The sequence below is a fragment of the Sapajus apella genome, unplaced genomic scaffold, assembly GCF_009761245.1.
Source record: "Sapajus apella isolate SASKATOON/1434 unplaced genomic scaffold, GSC_monkey_1.0 scaffold123, whole genome shotgun sequence".
NCBI lineage: Eukaryota > Metazoa > Chordata > Mammalia > Primates > Cebidae > Sapajus > Sapajus apella.
Window position 1 is genome coordinate 1,530,491 of NW_022437063.1, and position 16,232 is coordinate 1,546,722.

Consider the following 16,232-nt stretch of genomic DNA (forward strand, 5'->3'; position numbering starts at 1 on the left):
CCCGTAAGAGGAAAATACCTGTGTTTCTTTAGTTAAAATGACAAATTGAAGAAGCTTTGAACCCCGTAATGCCTGGACCCGGAGCTACTGAAATGGGGCTGCTCCAGAAAAGCTGTGCTCTGAGAGCCCTGGGGCTTGGACACTCGGCAATGTCTTCCCAGTGGAGCCCCCTGAGATCCTTCTCGGGGGCTGACCTGCCTTCCCACAGCCGGGAGACCCTGCAGGTCTAATCAGGTCCCCTGACCTCATACCCAGGCTGCCCTCTAGCAAGGTAGCAACTGTGGGTGGGCGCACAGTTGAGTTCAAATCCCCGCCCACTCTTTCGTGCCCGGCCACTGCACCAGGGAGGCTTCCTCATGATGTGGGTGGGGGTTATGATGCCAAGATAACAGCTTCCTGTCTTTCCTGCCTTCCCGTTTCCTCCGGCTGCCCGGTAAACTTCCCCAAACACAACTGCATGAGAGAACCATGGTTTTGGGTCTTGCTGTGTCCCCAGTCCTGTGGGTGAGGAATCCGGCCGGGGGCCGGTGGGGGGCTCAGCTCTGCCCCCCAGTGTCTGGAGCCTCAGCTGGACAGGCGAGGTGACCAGATGCTGGGCTGAGCTCATCCTGGGGGGGCAGCTCACTCCCCCTCGGCTCAGGTGGGCTTGGCTGGAGCTGCTGATGGAGCGAGGGGGCACCAGTGCTTCCCTGTGTGCCTCGGGCTCTCAGGGCGTGAGAGCTGGGTTCTGCGTCCCGGGAGCGGTCACACCCCTCAGCCTCACTGTGCTTTATGATGGAGGCACTCACAGCTGCTGTGGACTCAGGCCTTGTCCTCTGCAGAGTGCCAAGGTGGCAAAGTGCACCACATGGCAAGGGGGGGAGTATGCTGGCTCAGGTCTCTTCCTCCTTGTATAATGCCACTCTCATCCTAACCCATTAATCCATTAGCCCATTTATCTATTAAGCTACTAATCTGTGATGGATTAATGCATTCACCAGGGGGAACCCTCAAGATCCAGTCACCTCTTATTCTTAATCTTAGTTTTTGAGACAGTGTCTCACTCCATTGCCCAGGCTGGAGTGCAGTCGTGCGATCTCAGCTCACTGCAACCTCTGCCTCCCAGCTTCAAGTTCTGCCGCAGCCTCCCTAACAGCTGGGACTACAGGTGTCCGCCACACCTGGCTAATTTTTTTTTTTTTTTTTTTTTTGTATTTTTAGTAGTGACGGGGTTTCACCATATTGGCCAGGCTGCTTTTGAGTTCCTGACCTCAAGTGATCCTCTGGCCTTGGCCTCCCAAAGTGCTGGGATTACAGGCGTGAGCCGCTATGCATGGCCCCAGTCACCTCTTAAAAGCCCCACCTCTCAACACTGTCGAACTGGCGATTCAGTTTCACGTGAGTTTTGAAGGGGGCAAATATTCAAACCCCATCAGTGGGCCGCTGTGGCCTCAAGAGCCGTGTGGGGTTTGAGAGGTGAGAGCCGAGGACCACCAAGGAGATGGGCCATGGAAAGAAAATGTTGATCCAGCAGCAGACGTGGCCTCACACAGGCCCTGTAGCAGCCGGCTGTGCAGAGCTGTTCCCCAGCGGGCAGGCAGCTCAGATCCTCTCCTTCGAATGCAGCTTTCCTAAGGGCACGGCTTCTAACTCACAGCAGCTCCGGGGACCATGTGGCCTGTCCAGCGGGAACTGGGAAGAGGGCACTGGGAAGGTCCTGGCCCTTTTCCTTCCAGGCACCAGCAGTGAGCCCCGTCCTGGCAGGCGTGGGGAGAGGCCCGAGCGGCACCATAGCCAGCTGGAGCGGGGACGCATCTGACAAAAGACTTCCCCCACCCCCTGATTTGTGAATCTAATTTTAGGACAAATTTTACACAGTGTAAAAGCCTTTAAACACACATAGCTACACATTTTACAAGCTGCTTCTATCGATAAGAATAAAATTACATATAAGAAACATCAGCTTCAAGCAAAAATACCCCCTATTCAGGGCGCAGCTCACTGTGGTCACCTGCTGCGGAGGTGGAGGCGCACTGATGCATTTGCAGTCACGGCCAGTCCCCGCAGTTTGCACGTATTATCTGAGTTTCCACATGCTCCGTTGACAGGAGCTGCCAGGTCACACAGCCATGGCATGGCGGAGTGGGGTGGGGGAGTGGGGTTTGACGGGATGCCCCGGGGGCCAGGGCGAGATTCAGGAACTGGGGCCACACGCTGAGAGTGGCTGTGGCGTTGCAGTGTTAAAGAGAGAAGGTCAGGGCCGGGGGTGCTCCGCTCTTCAGGACCAGCCTCCCATCCACGCTTCCCACTTGTATTTATGGAGTGGCCGTCACCTGAGCGGTTTTGACTCCTCCGTGAGTTAGCTCAGGGTAACCATAGCATATGACCACAAACTGGGTGGCCTAAACCAATAGCAGTGTCTTCTCTCACAGTTCTGGAGCCCAGCATCTGAAGTCTAGGCGTCGGCAGGGTTTGGTCCTTCTGGAGGCTCTGAGGCTGAGCCTGCTCTGGACCCCTCTCGCCCAGCCTCCAGTGGGTCCTGGAAGCCCTTGGCATTCCCTGGCTTGTGGGCGCATCCCTCCCCTCTCTGCCTGCAATGTCACATGGCCTTCCCTCTGGGTCCCTTCTGTGCCTGAGTGTCTCAAACCTCCCTTGCCTTTCTCTCATGAGGATGCTAGTCAGTAGATGGAGGTCGGCCTTGTTTTAATCAAATCGACAAAGGCCCCATATCCAAATCAGGTCACATTCACAGCTTGTGGGGTTAGAAGGCAGGCATGTCACATCTTACTGCCTCCCGCACTGGGGGTTTGGCTTGGATATTTGCCAGCCTCTTGGTTATTTTCTGGGGTGATTGATGGGAAGGTGTTTATTTTGAAATGGAGTCCCGCTCTGTCGCCCAGGCTGGAGAGCAATGGCATGATCTCGGCTCACTGCAACCTCAGCCCCCTGGACTCAAGCCAGTCTCCTGCCTCAGCCTCCCGAGTACCTGGGATTACAGGCGTGCACCACCACACCTAGCTAATTTTTGTATTTCTGCAGAGACAGGGTTTCATCATGTTGTCTAGGCTGGTCTCGAATTCCTGACCTCAGGTGATCTGCCTTCCTCAGCCTCTCAAAGTGCCGGGATTACAGGTGTGAGCCACTGCGCCCGGCCACTTCCATGTTCCTTTCCCCTTCTGGATAGCAAAGCTCTTGGAAAGAGCAAAACTCCTTCCCATCTTTCTTGAACACCCTGCTGCAGCACCATGGATTTGACACCATGGATTTCCTGAGGCTTAATGAAGTCGGTGGTGACCCCCAACCCAAAACCCCCGGGGTTGATGGCAGACGTCGGCTGCCTGAGCCACCCACTGAGTCAGCCTCTGCTGGCTGGTCTCTCTCCTCCTCGCTGCCCTCGCCGCACCTGGCTGCCAGGACTCTGCTGCTCTCAGCCTGCTCCCACCTCTCTGGTAGTTCCTTCCCACTGCCTTGCTGGCTTTTCCTTGTGTCCTTGACCTTAAACATGTTGGCACATTCTAGAGCACAGCCCTTACTGTGTCTGCGTTTGTGACCCTCTCATTCCCTTACTGATCTCATCCTGCCTTGGGGTTTTCAATGCCCTCCAGATGCCAGTGACTCCCATGTGCACCTCCAGCCTGGGCCTCTGTCCTGACCTTCAACTAGGTTTTCAACGTGGATGTCAAAGCCACCTCTGCTTACATCCAGCACATCCGACACTGAACTCCTCATCTCCACCCACCTCCCCGTCTTGGTGGGCGGCTGCCCCGTCTTCCCCATGGCTTGGTCCAGGAGGCTGTGTTTATCCATGGGTCCTCTTTCTCCTGCACCCCACACCCAATCTGTTGGGAAATTGTCCTTCCATTGCCCTGATGTATCCAGGATCTGACCGCTTCTCTCCACCCCCACTGCTTCCATCCCACTGCAGGCCACCTTCCTCCTTGTCTCTGCAGTCTGTTCTCAGCACTGCAGCCAGAAGAAGCCTTTCCATGGTAAGCCAGATGATGCTCCTCCTCTGCTCAAAGCTGGTGAGGCTCCCTCTTTTCACTTGAAATGCAAGCCAGCATCCTTCCCGGACTCTGCAAAGCCCCAGATAATGTGACTGGCTCCCTGCACCTTCTCTAACATCCCCTCCTCTTCAGCTTCTCCCGTTCACTGGACTCCAGCCACACTGCCGTCCTTCCCATTCCGCCAACCTGCCAGGCACGCTCCTGCCCCAGGGCCTTTGCACTCACAGTGCCTTCTGCTTGGATGCTCTTCTTTCAGTCATTTGCTGGCCTCACACCCTCACCTCCTTTACCTCCATGCTTACCTTCACCATGCAACCCCTCTCAACCAACTTATTTAATAATTCAAACTCCTCACCTGTCCCTGCTCTACAATGCAGTAGCTACAGATGTGACACACTTTTTTTTTTTTTTTTTTTTTTTTTGAGATGGAGTCTTGCTCTGTTGCCCAGGCTGGAGTGCAATGGTGCAATCTTGGCTCACTGCTACCTCTGCCTCCCGTGTTCAAGCGATTCTCCTGCCTCAGCCTCCTGAGTAGCTGGGATTACTGGGATTACAGGCACCCACCACCATGCCTGGCTAATTTTTGTATTTTTAGTAGAGCTGGGGTTTCACCATGTTGTCCAGGCTGGTCTCGAACTCCTGACCTCATGATCCACCCACGTCAATCTCCCAAAGCGCTGGGATTACAGGCATGAGCCACCATGCCTAGCCAACACACTTTTAAATTGAATATGCATCATTAACATTTTCTTCATCACTTGCTTGTCTAGACAGTCAACAAAACCATCAATCAGGCCCTGATATGCATTGTTTGCCAATTTCCACGGTGTGTATACTTCCACCAAGGCCGGTTTTAAACTACCTATATGACATCCCTGAACTCAGTCCTGGTCTTGCACAGAAGCATGCCATTATATAGTATTTTATAATAAATGTAAGTCACCCCAGGGGCATCAATAATAGTAAAATGAGGTAAGATAATTAGGAAGTGATTACTCTGAGTATGTATTACCTTTGTTTTTAATAAAATGTACTTAATTGGAAGTTTGTGTAATTTAATTTTTTTTTACTGGCTGCATTTAAACAACTGACTCACAAAATTCCCGAAAAATTAACAGTAGACTTTCACCAGCCAGTATGTGCTGGCTGCAGCACACCCCTGAGAATGGCTGATTAATATGGCATGGCCATGCTGTGGAATTTTATGCAACTATTTAAAAGAATGAATTGGAGCTCTATAGGGGATTTAGAGGAGTTTTCACAAAGAATTGTCAAATAAGAAAGCAAAATATAGAACCACAGAGTCATTTTTATAACACAGTGATCCCCTCCCTCAATAAAACCCTCTCTATATGTGCCTGTACACATTAATAAATAATTGCATAAGTATTCAGAATCAACTTGATTTGGGGGCATAGGATATGCTGTGTGGGAAGAGAAACGGAAGCCAAGCAAAACAGGAAAACAGAACCAAAAAGACTGCCAGGAGAGCAAACTATACAGATGGTAACACATTTTGGCATTTAAGTATAATATATGTATGTATTTGTTCATGTCATTAAAATACATTTTTAAACCGAGTCCTCATTTGGACAGTTGTTCAGGTTATCTATTGCTGTATAACAAACCACTCCCAAACTTAGTAGTTCGAATTGCCACCAACCATCTGTTAGGACAAGCCTATGGGTTGCACATGTGGTATTTCTGCTTCACATGGTGCTGGGACACTGGGATGGCTGCAAGGTTCAACATGGCCTCCCTCACATGGTTGAGGGTTGATGATGGCTGCAAGCTGGGAGCTCAGCTGGATCTATCAGGAGGGCACCTCAGCTCTCCTCTACGTGGACCTCTCTGCACAGCTGCTTGAGCTTCCTCACAGCATGGTGACTGAGTTCTAAGAAGAAGCACTCCAAGTGGCAAAGGCTGGAGCTCCATCATTTCCACCATATTCTATTGATCACAGTGATGACAGGGTCAGCCCAGATTCATGGGGTGGAGATACAACATTCACCTTTCAGTGGAAGTGGCAAGATAACATCACCACAGTGAATGTGGAAGGGAAATATTGTGGTGATTGTCTTTGGAAACACAAAAGACCACAATGGTCCAAGCCCTTGATCATGTAGCACAAAGTCTTCACTTCCCTGGGATGAGAACCCAGTGAAACCCTCAGTGACAGCCCCCAGGAGGGTTTTTCTTCCAGGCTGACTGAACTGTCTGTGGGTAACATTGTTATATTTATTGTTATATTTGCTTACTGGTTGCAACTATCAGTTGGCTACAGATACAAGACTTTGGCAAGAGTCAAAAATGCATTCTGTGAGAATCAGTTGGGTATATACATTTTGTAATATGTATATACATATATTATTATTATTTGTATTATATATTATTATTTGTTAATTTTGTGCCACACATCTTTTAGAGTTAATAAATTTTATAATAAAAATAGACACGCATGTGTATATGTGATATATATGTGTATGTATGCATTTTTCTTCTGTAACACACCCCTAAGTCTGTCCCCTGTTGAAAAGCATCATTTTGTTTCTGTTCTCCCATGGAATTCCATTTTACTCATGCTGGGTTCAAAGGATATGTGCGTTTTAAATTTTACTAGATATTTTCAGATTGCTTTCAGCAGAAGTCGTAATTCTCATTTCTAGCAGCAGTGCATAAGAATACCCTTTTCTCACACAGCTGCCGACGGTAGATTTGTGGATTTATTTTTTTGCCAGTCTGATAGGCGTAAAGTTGTATCTCACCTGGCTCCCCTCTGCCATCCCAGTAAGTCTGAGGGTCTTTTCATATGTTGGGTGCCATTTGGCTTCCTTCTGTGACTTGTTTCTTGGTTTTTCTTTATCTTTTTCTTTTGGGTTATTTGTTCTCTCCCGGTTAATTTGTGGATGTTCTCTGTATATTAAATTTAAGTCTTTCATGTGGTTCTGTGTTCCAAATCTCATTTACATTCTATTTTGTCATACAAAAATTAATTTTTGCATTACCAAATATTTATAACTTCTTCTATAGCTTCCGGGTATCTGGTCTAGAACCTAGGAACCTGTCCCTATGTTGAGAGTGTTCATATAACCCTTCAGAATTTCTTGCTGAATTTTTATTGTTCTATTTAAGCCTTTAATATAAATTTTATTTTTATATTTCAGAATTTCTTGCTGAATTTTTATTGTTCTATTTAAGCCTTTGATATAAATCTTATTTTTATATATGGTTAAAACAGGAGTCCAATTTTATTTTATTTTTCTGGGTAGGTAGCCTGTTAAGCCAGTTAAATGTTTGTGGTTTAGTGAAAAACAAAATAATTATGTATTAAATAATAATTCCTCACTGTATTGAAATGCTACTTTTGTTAAATTATTGTATATTTATATTCACGTATATTTTATATTCTAATCTGTCATTCTTATGCTAATGACATATCGATTTGGTCATAGTGTTTTTGTAGTATGTTTTAATGTCGGGAGTTTTTGGAAGGTAATAGATAACTCTATTTCTGGGATGAGGTCATGAAGAGTGCCTCCTTTATTCTCTCTGTTTCCCTTTCCATAGCATTCACTGCAGGGAGGCTCTGTGTTGAAATTGTGGAGACAGAAGATGAAAGCAGTTGGATCCCTGTATCACTTTATGGAAGAGAGTTTCTTCCCTGGAGCTTTGCCTGATTGGCATCATCTTTGTGTGAGCGATAAACAGTCCTTCATTTTTTATCCCAGAATAGCCTATACTATTAGTGCTGTCTAATCATTGGTGCTGCTGTATCAAAAAGCTAAAATATCCAGCATTAGTTTAGTGGCTGGGGTGGGTGCCAAGGACACTGGTGCTGGAGGCTGGGCCATGGCAATCTGTGCTGCTAATCGCACCACATTTGTTAAATGGCATACGTGCATTAAGAAAGCTAAGAAAGAAGGCTATTGTAAGCGTATCTTGGCTGTTGGCGCTATTCAACAAAGTCTTAAAGAAAGACATAAACTCAAGAAATAAGTGGCTAGTTCGTGAGCAGTAATAAAGGAAATAGAGAAAGTCCAGAGAATTAGGGCTTAGCAAAATTAAAAAGCGGACTGCTTCCAGATGCCAACTAACTTGATACAGGACTGACACCACCATTGAGCAACAAAGGTCCAAACTACCTCCAGCAAAATGCAGATTAAACAGATCCGGATAGACTCATAAATGCCATGATATTGTGTGTGAGAGAGATGGGGGGATGGACAAGATCGTAAATAAGTTGAGACCTACATCTCAAAAAGAACTTTGGGGAGTGATGGTACAGGGAACTCTTTGGAAACAAATCAAAAGCAGACTAAGTTTTTAAGGACATTGTATTACAAAAGAAACCTGCAGTTTTCACTACAAAAGGCACGGACTCTGTGTGACTTATAACAAGCTATGGCTCCCCAGTTTTCCTCGGGCCAACAGCAGCTGAGTTTCACAGTCCTAAGCAAAGCATATTCTTCTATGGCCATTTGAGATGTGGCCAAGGAGGGTGATGGAATGACAGAAAAGGCAGGGAGAACAAGGAACAAGGGACTTCTTCCTAGAGAAGCTTAGTGAAGAAAGCTTCTCTAACGAGGGTGGGAACTTTCACAATGCCTATTCAGAAGGATTCCAGAATTGTTACCCCTTCCTGTCTTCATTCTCTCCGTTTAAAAGTAAACGTGTTTATTGCAGTTGTCCAAACCCTACTCTCTCATTGACTATTGGGTCTGTATAGGAGGCAAGTAATATGTCTCTTCTAGTTTAGAAATTTCTAGACTAAGGAGAGGCAGGTATAGACCTAATGGAGAGCACAAAGCAGTTCACTTGAAGACCCTCAATTTCTTTTTTCTTTTCTTCCTTTCTTTCTTCCTTTTCTATTTTTTTTTTTTTTTTTTTTTTTTAGAGATGGGGTTTCACCATATTGGTCAAGCTGGTCTCAAACCCATGACCTCAGGTGATTCACCCGCCCTGGTGTCCCGAAGTGTTGGAATTACAGATGTGAGCCACTGCACCCGGTCTAAGAAGACCCTCAGTTTCAAGCTGGATTTGCTGATTTATGGGAGTCGGATTTTCTCTCTTGAGAAAGCAAGAGTATGTTCTACATATGGGCAAAATAATAACCAGAGGGACACACAGAAAGTTTACCCTTCCTACTTCCTGGTAGTTAGGTGGGGCCATGTGACCAGTTCTAGTGAATGAAATGTGAGTGGAAGTGTCATGGATCGCTTCTGGGCCAGGTGTTTAAAAGTTGATGTGTTTCTCTAACAATCTGTCTTTCATCGTGGTGATCTTGGAGAATACCGGGATGAAGGATGCCTAGAACGAAAGGGGTTTTCACCAACTCACATTAGGTTTTGCCTGAATGAGATAACATCTTTCTTTTTCCTTCTTTTTTTTTTTTGAGATGGAGTTTCACTCTTGTTGCCCAGGCTGGAGTACAATGTGGCTTACCGCAAACTCTGTCTCCTGCGTTCAAGCGATTTTCCTGCCTTAGCCTCCCGAGTGCCCAGCTAATTTGGTATTTTTAGTAGAGATGGGATTTTTCCATGTTGGTTAGGCAGGTCTCAAACTCCCGACCTCAGGTGATCTGCCTGCCTCGGCCTCCCAAAGTGCTGGGATTATATATTTGTTAATGTTTAGCTACTGGGAATAATTTACGTTAGATTATTTTAGGTTTTCTACCTGTATAGCTATATCATCTGTAAAAGGTGATGTTTGAAAATTTCTCCCTTTTTGATCCTTACACTTCTTGTTTCTTGTCTGTGTTTTGCTATGCTGCCTGGGACGTCACAGTCAATGCAGGGTAGCAGTGGTGACAGTGGGACCATGGCCTTGCTTCTTATAGAAAAGGAAGGCTTTCAGTATTTCAAGCATTGAGACATGGAAGATGGTTTCTGTAATTTTTTGTGGCTATCTGGTGTCTTTTTTTTTTTTTTTTTTTTTTTTTTTTGAGACAGAGTCTTGCTGTGTTGCCAGGTGCCAGGCTGGAGTGCAGTGGCCCAATCTCGGCTCACTGCAACCTCCACCTCCCGGGTTCAAGCAATCCTCCTGCCTCTGCCTCCCGAGTAGCTGGGACCACAGGTGCATGCTACGACGCCCAGCTGATTTTTGTACTTTTTAGTAGAGATGGGGTTTCATGGTGTCTGTTCAAAGAAAGTTCCCTGCCAGGCGCGGTGGCTCACGCCCGTAATCCCAGCACTTTGGGAGGTCGAGGTGGGTGGATCACGAGGTCAGGAGATTGAGACCATCATGGCCCACATGGCGAAACCCTGTCTCTACTAAAAATACAAAAATTAGCTGGGCATGGTGGCACGTGCCTGTAATCCCAGCTACTTGAGAGGCCAAGGCAGCAGAATCACTTGAACCAGGGAGTCAGGGGTTGCAGGGAGCCAAGATTGTGCCTCTGCACTCTAGCCTGGCACGGAGCAAGACTCTGTCTCCAAAAAAAAAAAAAAAAAAAAGTTCCCTTGCCCTCCTAGCTTGCCTAGCTATCTTTACCTTGAAGGGCTGTTGAACTTTAGAATTTTTTGGTATCTCTTGAAATGCTCATACATTTTTCTATTAAAGAAAAAAATTCGAATTCTCCTAATTATATTTATTGTTTTCTGAGGTCAAAGCAACCTGATTGATATGGTTTGGCTCTGTGACCCACCCAAACCTCACCTTGAATTGTAATAATCCCCATGTGTCAAGGGTGGGACAGGTGAAGATAATTGACTCATGGGCGTGGTTTCCCCATGCTGTTCTCATAATGGTGAGTTCTCGCGAGCGCTGATGGCTTATAAGGGGCTTCCTCCTTCCCTCTGCTCTCATTTCTTTCTCCTGCTGCCTGGCCTAGAGGTGTCTTCCGCCATTGTAAATTTCCTGAGGCCTCCCCAGCCGTGCGGAACTGTGAGTCGTTAAATCTTTCTTCTTTATAAGTTACCCAGTCTTAGGTGTGTCTTATAGAAGTGTCAGAATGGACTAATACGCTGACATTTCTGTTCATGTACCTGATTAGGTCATGCTGAATTCGGTTTCTGGTCTTTTAATTGGGATTTTTGCGTCTATGCTAATGTCTGAGAGTTTTTGTCAGGTTTTAGTTTCGGGGTAATTCTAGTCTCAAAAATGAATTGAGGCCATTTTATACTCTCTAATATTCTTTTTGTATTTCTGTTCTCCAGAAGAGCTTTTATATGATTGGCATGATTTCTAGACGAGGTTATGATGGTCATGATTTCTTCCTTAAATGTTTGGTTGAATTTGCAGGGCCTGGTGTTTTTTTTCCTTGTTCCTTTTATTTTAGTCTAAATTATGGGATACATGTACGGGACATGCAGGTTTGTTACATAGGTATACAGGTGCCATGGTGGTTTGCCGAACCTTTCAAGCCGTCATCTAGGTTTTAAGCCCTGCATGCATTAGATATTTGTCCTAATGCTCTCCCTCCCCTTGCCCCCACCCCCGACAGGCCCTGGTGTGTGATGTTCCCCTCCCTGTGTCCATGTGTTCTCATTGTTCAGCTTCCAGTTATGAGTGAGGACGTGGTGTTTTGTTTTCTGTTCCTGTGTTAGTTTGCTGAGAATGATGCTTCCCGCTTCATCCACGTCCCTGGGGTTTTCTTAGTGGGAAAGATTTGGTTATGGATTTGATTGATTTAATTACTATAGGACTCTTTAAATTTCTATTTTTCTGATATCAGCTGTATATCCTCTTTATCAGTAAGATGTCTCTTCATGTCTAATTTGATTGTTTAGTTTTGAGCGTTTTTTTTCTGTCTAGCTGAAATTTTTTGCCTTCTAGAGCTCGTTTCTTCCCCTCTTTAACAGGGTCTCTCACAGAGCAAGACGTTTTGATTGTGATTAAGTCCAATTTTTATTTTAAGGAGTATTTCCCACATTTTTACAGTTGTTTTACGTTTAGCATTTAAATTACTTTCCACTTTAATATTACTCTCACTTAACGTATAAGACTTAAGTACTGATATCCAGGGTCTAGTTTCTTTCTCCTGTGAATGTCGAATTGCTCCAGCACCATTTGTTGAAAACCTGTCTTTCCCTTATTAAACTGCTTTTGCACATTCATCAGAAACCAGTTTGGCAAATATGTGTGGGTCTAAGTTCTCGATTCTGTTCCATTAATCTCTGTATTTGTCCTAACAAAGCCACCTAGTCTTGATTGCTACAGCTATATACGTAGTAAAACTGGGTAATTACTCCCGCTTCTTCCACTTGATTCTTTTTCAAAATTATCTTAAGCTATTCTTGTCCTTTGCTTTTCTGTATAAATTTTAGAATAATTCTGTCTGCCTTCAGAAAAACCTTCCTGGAATTTTGGCAGGAATTGGAGATAACTGACATCAATCTGCTTTGAGGAGAATTGACATCTTTATTGAGTATTTTAATCTATGAGTAGCTCCCATCTCTTCATTTATTAAGAATTCCTTTGATTTCTTTTAGCAGTGTTTCGTTTCTCTTTTTAAAAAATATTTTACTTATCTGTTTTTATTCTTTTTTAAAGGAGTGTTTTGTAGTTTTCAGGATACAGGTGTGAACCTAAAAGTATCTGAGACAGATCGCAATGAATTTAGAAAGATTATTTTGCTAAGATTAAGGACACCCATGACACAGCTTCAGATCCTCATGACATGTGCCCAGGGTGGTGCCCACAGCTTGGATTTATACATTTGGGGGAGACATGAGACATAAATCAGTATGTGTACAGTGTACATGGCTTCAGTCCGGAAAGGTGGGACCACTCAAAGCTGGGGAAGGGGCTTCTAGGTCAGAGGTAGACAAGAGACAGATGTTTGCATTCTTTTGAGTCTCTCATCAGCCAGCCTTTCACCAAAAACACATGTGGGGTGGAGTCAGGGTGTAGCCACTTATTCCTTAGTTTGGCTTAGAGAAACAATAGGTCAGAGGAAGCCATCAGACGTGCATTTATCTCAAGGAACAGAGGGAGGACTTTGCGTTCTCTGTCCTTGGTCCACCAGGAATTTGCTTGTGGGAAAATGGTGAAGGAGGTATATCGCTTTTTAAAATCTTTGTAGCTGTCTTATTTAGGATGAAAATAGGAGGCAGGTTTGCCTGACACAGTTCCCAGGTTGACTTTTCCCTTTGGCTTCATGATTTTGGGGTTCTGAGATTTATTTTCCTTTCACACAACTCCTGTGCTTGTTTCTTTTTCTTTCAATTTACATCTAAGTATTGATTTTCTTTGGCGTGTTTGTAAGTGGTATTGTATTTTGAATTTTGATGCTCATGTGTTCATTGCTAGTATATAGAAATACAACCGATTTTTGTATGTCCTGTGACCTTGCAAACATATTGTTCTAGGAGTCTTTTTAAAAATTCCTTGGGATTTTCTAGGCAGACAGTCGTGTCATAGATTGAAATACTTCATATAGTTAATTTGACAGTCCTCACCCAATTGATCTGTAAATTCAAAGTCCCTCTTGAAATCTTAGCTGCCTTATTTTCAAAAATTGACAAAAATCCTAACATTCATATGGAAAGGCAAGAGTCTCGTATTAGCCAAAATAGTCTTGAAGAATACAGTTTAAAGACGCATGCTTTCCAGTTTTAAAACTTACAACAAAGCTATGCTAACAAAGAGAATGGTAGTGGCAGCAGAATAGACGTGTTGATCAATGGAATAGAATCTAGAGTACAGAAATAATCCTCATATTTATGGCCAGTTGGTGTTTGGTAGTGGCGCCACCATTTCTTCCTTTTGTTTCTTCCTTTTTCATCTGTGTACGTTCTATTTGCTTTCCTTGCCTACTTGCACTGGATAGAACTTTCAACACTACCTTGAATGGGTGGCAAGAGGAGACATCCCGGCCTTGATTTCAATGTAATTTGCTTTTTCTTAAATAAAAAAGACTTTATTTCTTAGAGAAGTTCTGCGTTCGCAGCAAAATTGAGAGGAAGGTACAGAGGTTTTTCCATGTGTCCCCTGCTCCACACAAGCACACCCTCCCTCACTGGCAATACGCACAGCAGAATGGACCGTTTGACACAAATTGATGAACCTGCATTGATACATCATTGTCACCCAGAGTTCGTGGTCTACATTAGGGTTCATGCTTGGTGTTGGTTGGGAAAATGTGTAAAGACATGAATCTACCATTATGGTATCGTGCAGAGGAGGTTCACTGGCCTAAGAATCCCCTGTGTTCTACCTGCTCATCCCTCCCGCCCCCGACTCCTGGTGACCACTGATGTTTTTACTGTCTCTATAGTTTTGCCTTTTCCGGAATGTCATAGAGCTGGAATTACACAATATGCAGCCATTTCAGATTGCCTTCTTTCACTCAGTAATACGCATCTGTTTCCTCCATGTCTTTTCATGACTTGATACCGCCTTTCTTTTTAGCACAGAATAATCTTGCATTGTCTGGATGTGGAATAGTTTGTATCTATTCCTCTACTGAAGGACTTCTTGGTTTCTTCCAAGTTTCAGAAATTATGAATAAAGCTACCAACATCCACGTGCAGGTTTCTGTGTGGACACGAGTTGTCAACTCCTCTGGGTAAATACAAAGAAGTGTGAATGCTGGATCATATGGTATAAATATGTTTTGTTTTGTAAGAAACTGCCAAACTGGCTTCCAAAGTGGGTACCATTTTGCATTTCCACAGCAGGAATGAGAGCTCCTGCTTTTCCATGTTTTCACCAGCGTTTGGTGTCGTTGCTGTTCTGGATTTTGGCCATTCTAATAGGTGTCATGGTTTTAATTTGCATTTCTGATGACACATGAGGTGGAGCATCTTTTCAGATGCTTATTTGCTGCCTATGTATCTTTGGTGAGGTGCCTCTTTGCCTCTGAAGGTCTTTGATTCATTTTTTAATCAGGTTGTTTTCTTTTTCTTTGGTTTTTTCTTTTTCTTTTCTTTTCTTTTTTTTTTGAGACAGTCTTGCTCTGTCACCCAGGCTGGAGTGCAATGGTGTGATCTCAGCTCACTGCAATCTCTGCCTCCTGGGTTCAAGCGAGTCTCTTGCCTCAGCCTCCCAAATAGCTGGAATTACAGGCATGTGTCACCACACCTGGTTTTGTTTGTTTGCTTGTTTATTTGTTTGTTTTTTTGTATTTTTAGTAGAGATGGGGTTTCACCATGTTGGTCAGGCTGGTCTTGAACTCCTGACCTCAGGTGATCCACCCACCTCAGCCTCCCAAAGTGCTGGGATTACAGGCGTGAGCCACTGCGCCCGGCTTTTCTTTTTTTATTTTTTCAGACAGAGTCTCATTGTAGCTACCAGGCTAGTCTCAAACTTCTGGGCTGAAATTCACCTCCCGCCTCAGCCTCCCAAATAGTGGGAATTACAGGTGCAAGCCACTGTGCCTGGCTCTGTTTTCTTAAGGTTGAGTTTTAAGAATTCTTTGTGTATTTTGGCTAATGATCCTTTATCAGACACGTCTTTTTATAAATATTTTCTCCTGTTCTGTGGTTTGTCTTTCCATTCTTGACAGTGTTTCACAGAGCAGAAACGGTCAATTTTAATTAAGTGCAACTTATCAGTTCTTCTTTCATAGATTATGTCTTTGGTGTTGTATCTAAAGTCATTGCCAAACCAAGGTCATCTAGATTTCCTCCTACATTACCTTCTAGGGGTCGTACAGTTTTTTTTTTTTTTTTAACACTTAGATCTGTGATCCATTTTGAGTTAGTTTTGTGGCGTGTAAAGTCTGTGTCCCAATTTGTATTTTTGCATGTGAATGTCCAGTTGTTCCAGCACCATTTCTTGAAAAGACTTCTTTTTTTTCCTCCATTCTATTGCTTTTGTTCCTTTGTCAAGGATCAGTTGGCTATTTTATGTGGGTCTATTTCTGGACCGTCTATCCTGTTGCATTGGTCTGTCTATTCTTTTGCCAATACCACACTGTCTTATGTAATCTGCTCTGAAAACTCATTTACCGAGACCTTAGTTTGGGTTATTATGTTTTTTTTTTTATGTCTACAGTTTCTAATCGGCTCTTTAAAAAATTTCCTGTCTTTTTTTTATGGGTTTCAGATGTGACTTTATGTATCTGGAGCACACTAAGTGCGGCCGTGTGCAGACCCGTGTCTGACTGCCCCCGGTCTGGCAGCCTCCTCCTCCTCCTTGTGCCTCAGTTGCTTCTGCACGTTGCTGCCTTGTGTACCTGGTGATCTCTGATTGTGTGCCAGGAAGGATGTGGTTGATAAATTGTGGGAAGAAATATTTTGAAGCCTTGGATGATGAGACCTCTCTACAGGAAAATAGCATTTGCCACCATCTGTTGCCGGGGGG

General features: G+C 44.5%; 1 protein-coding gene across 1 annotated transcript in view; it reads right to left on the reverse strand.

The window, feature by feature from the left end:
• Positions 1–9,713: 9,713 nt before the first annotated feature.
• SHISAL1 (shisa like 1) overlaps positions 9,714–16,232 on the reverse strand; it is a 109,467-nt gene continuing 102,948 nt past the window's right edge. The window contains exon 6 of the transcript XR_004263812.1: positions 9,714–9,725. The gene's annotated coding sequence lies outside the window, so the exon portion shown is untranslated. The remainder of the gene's footprint in view (positions 9,726–16,232) is intronic.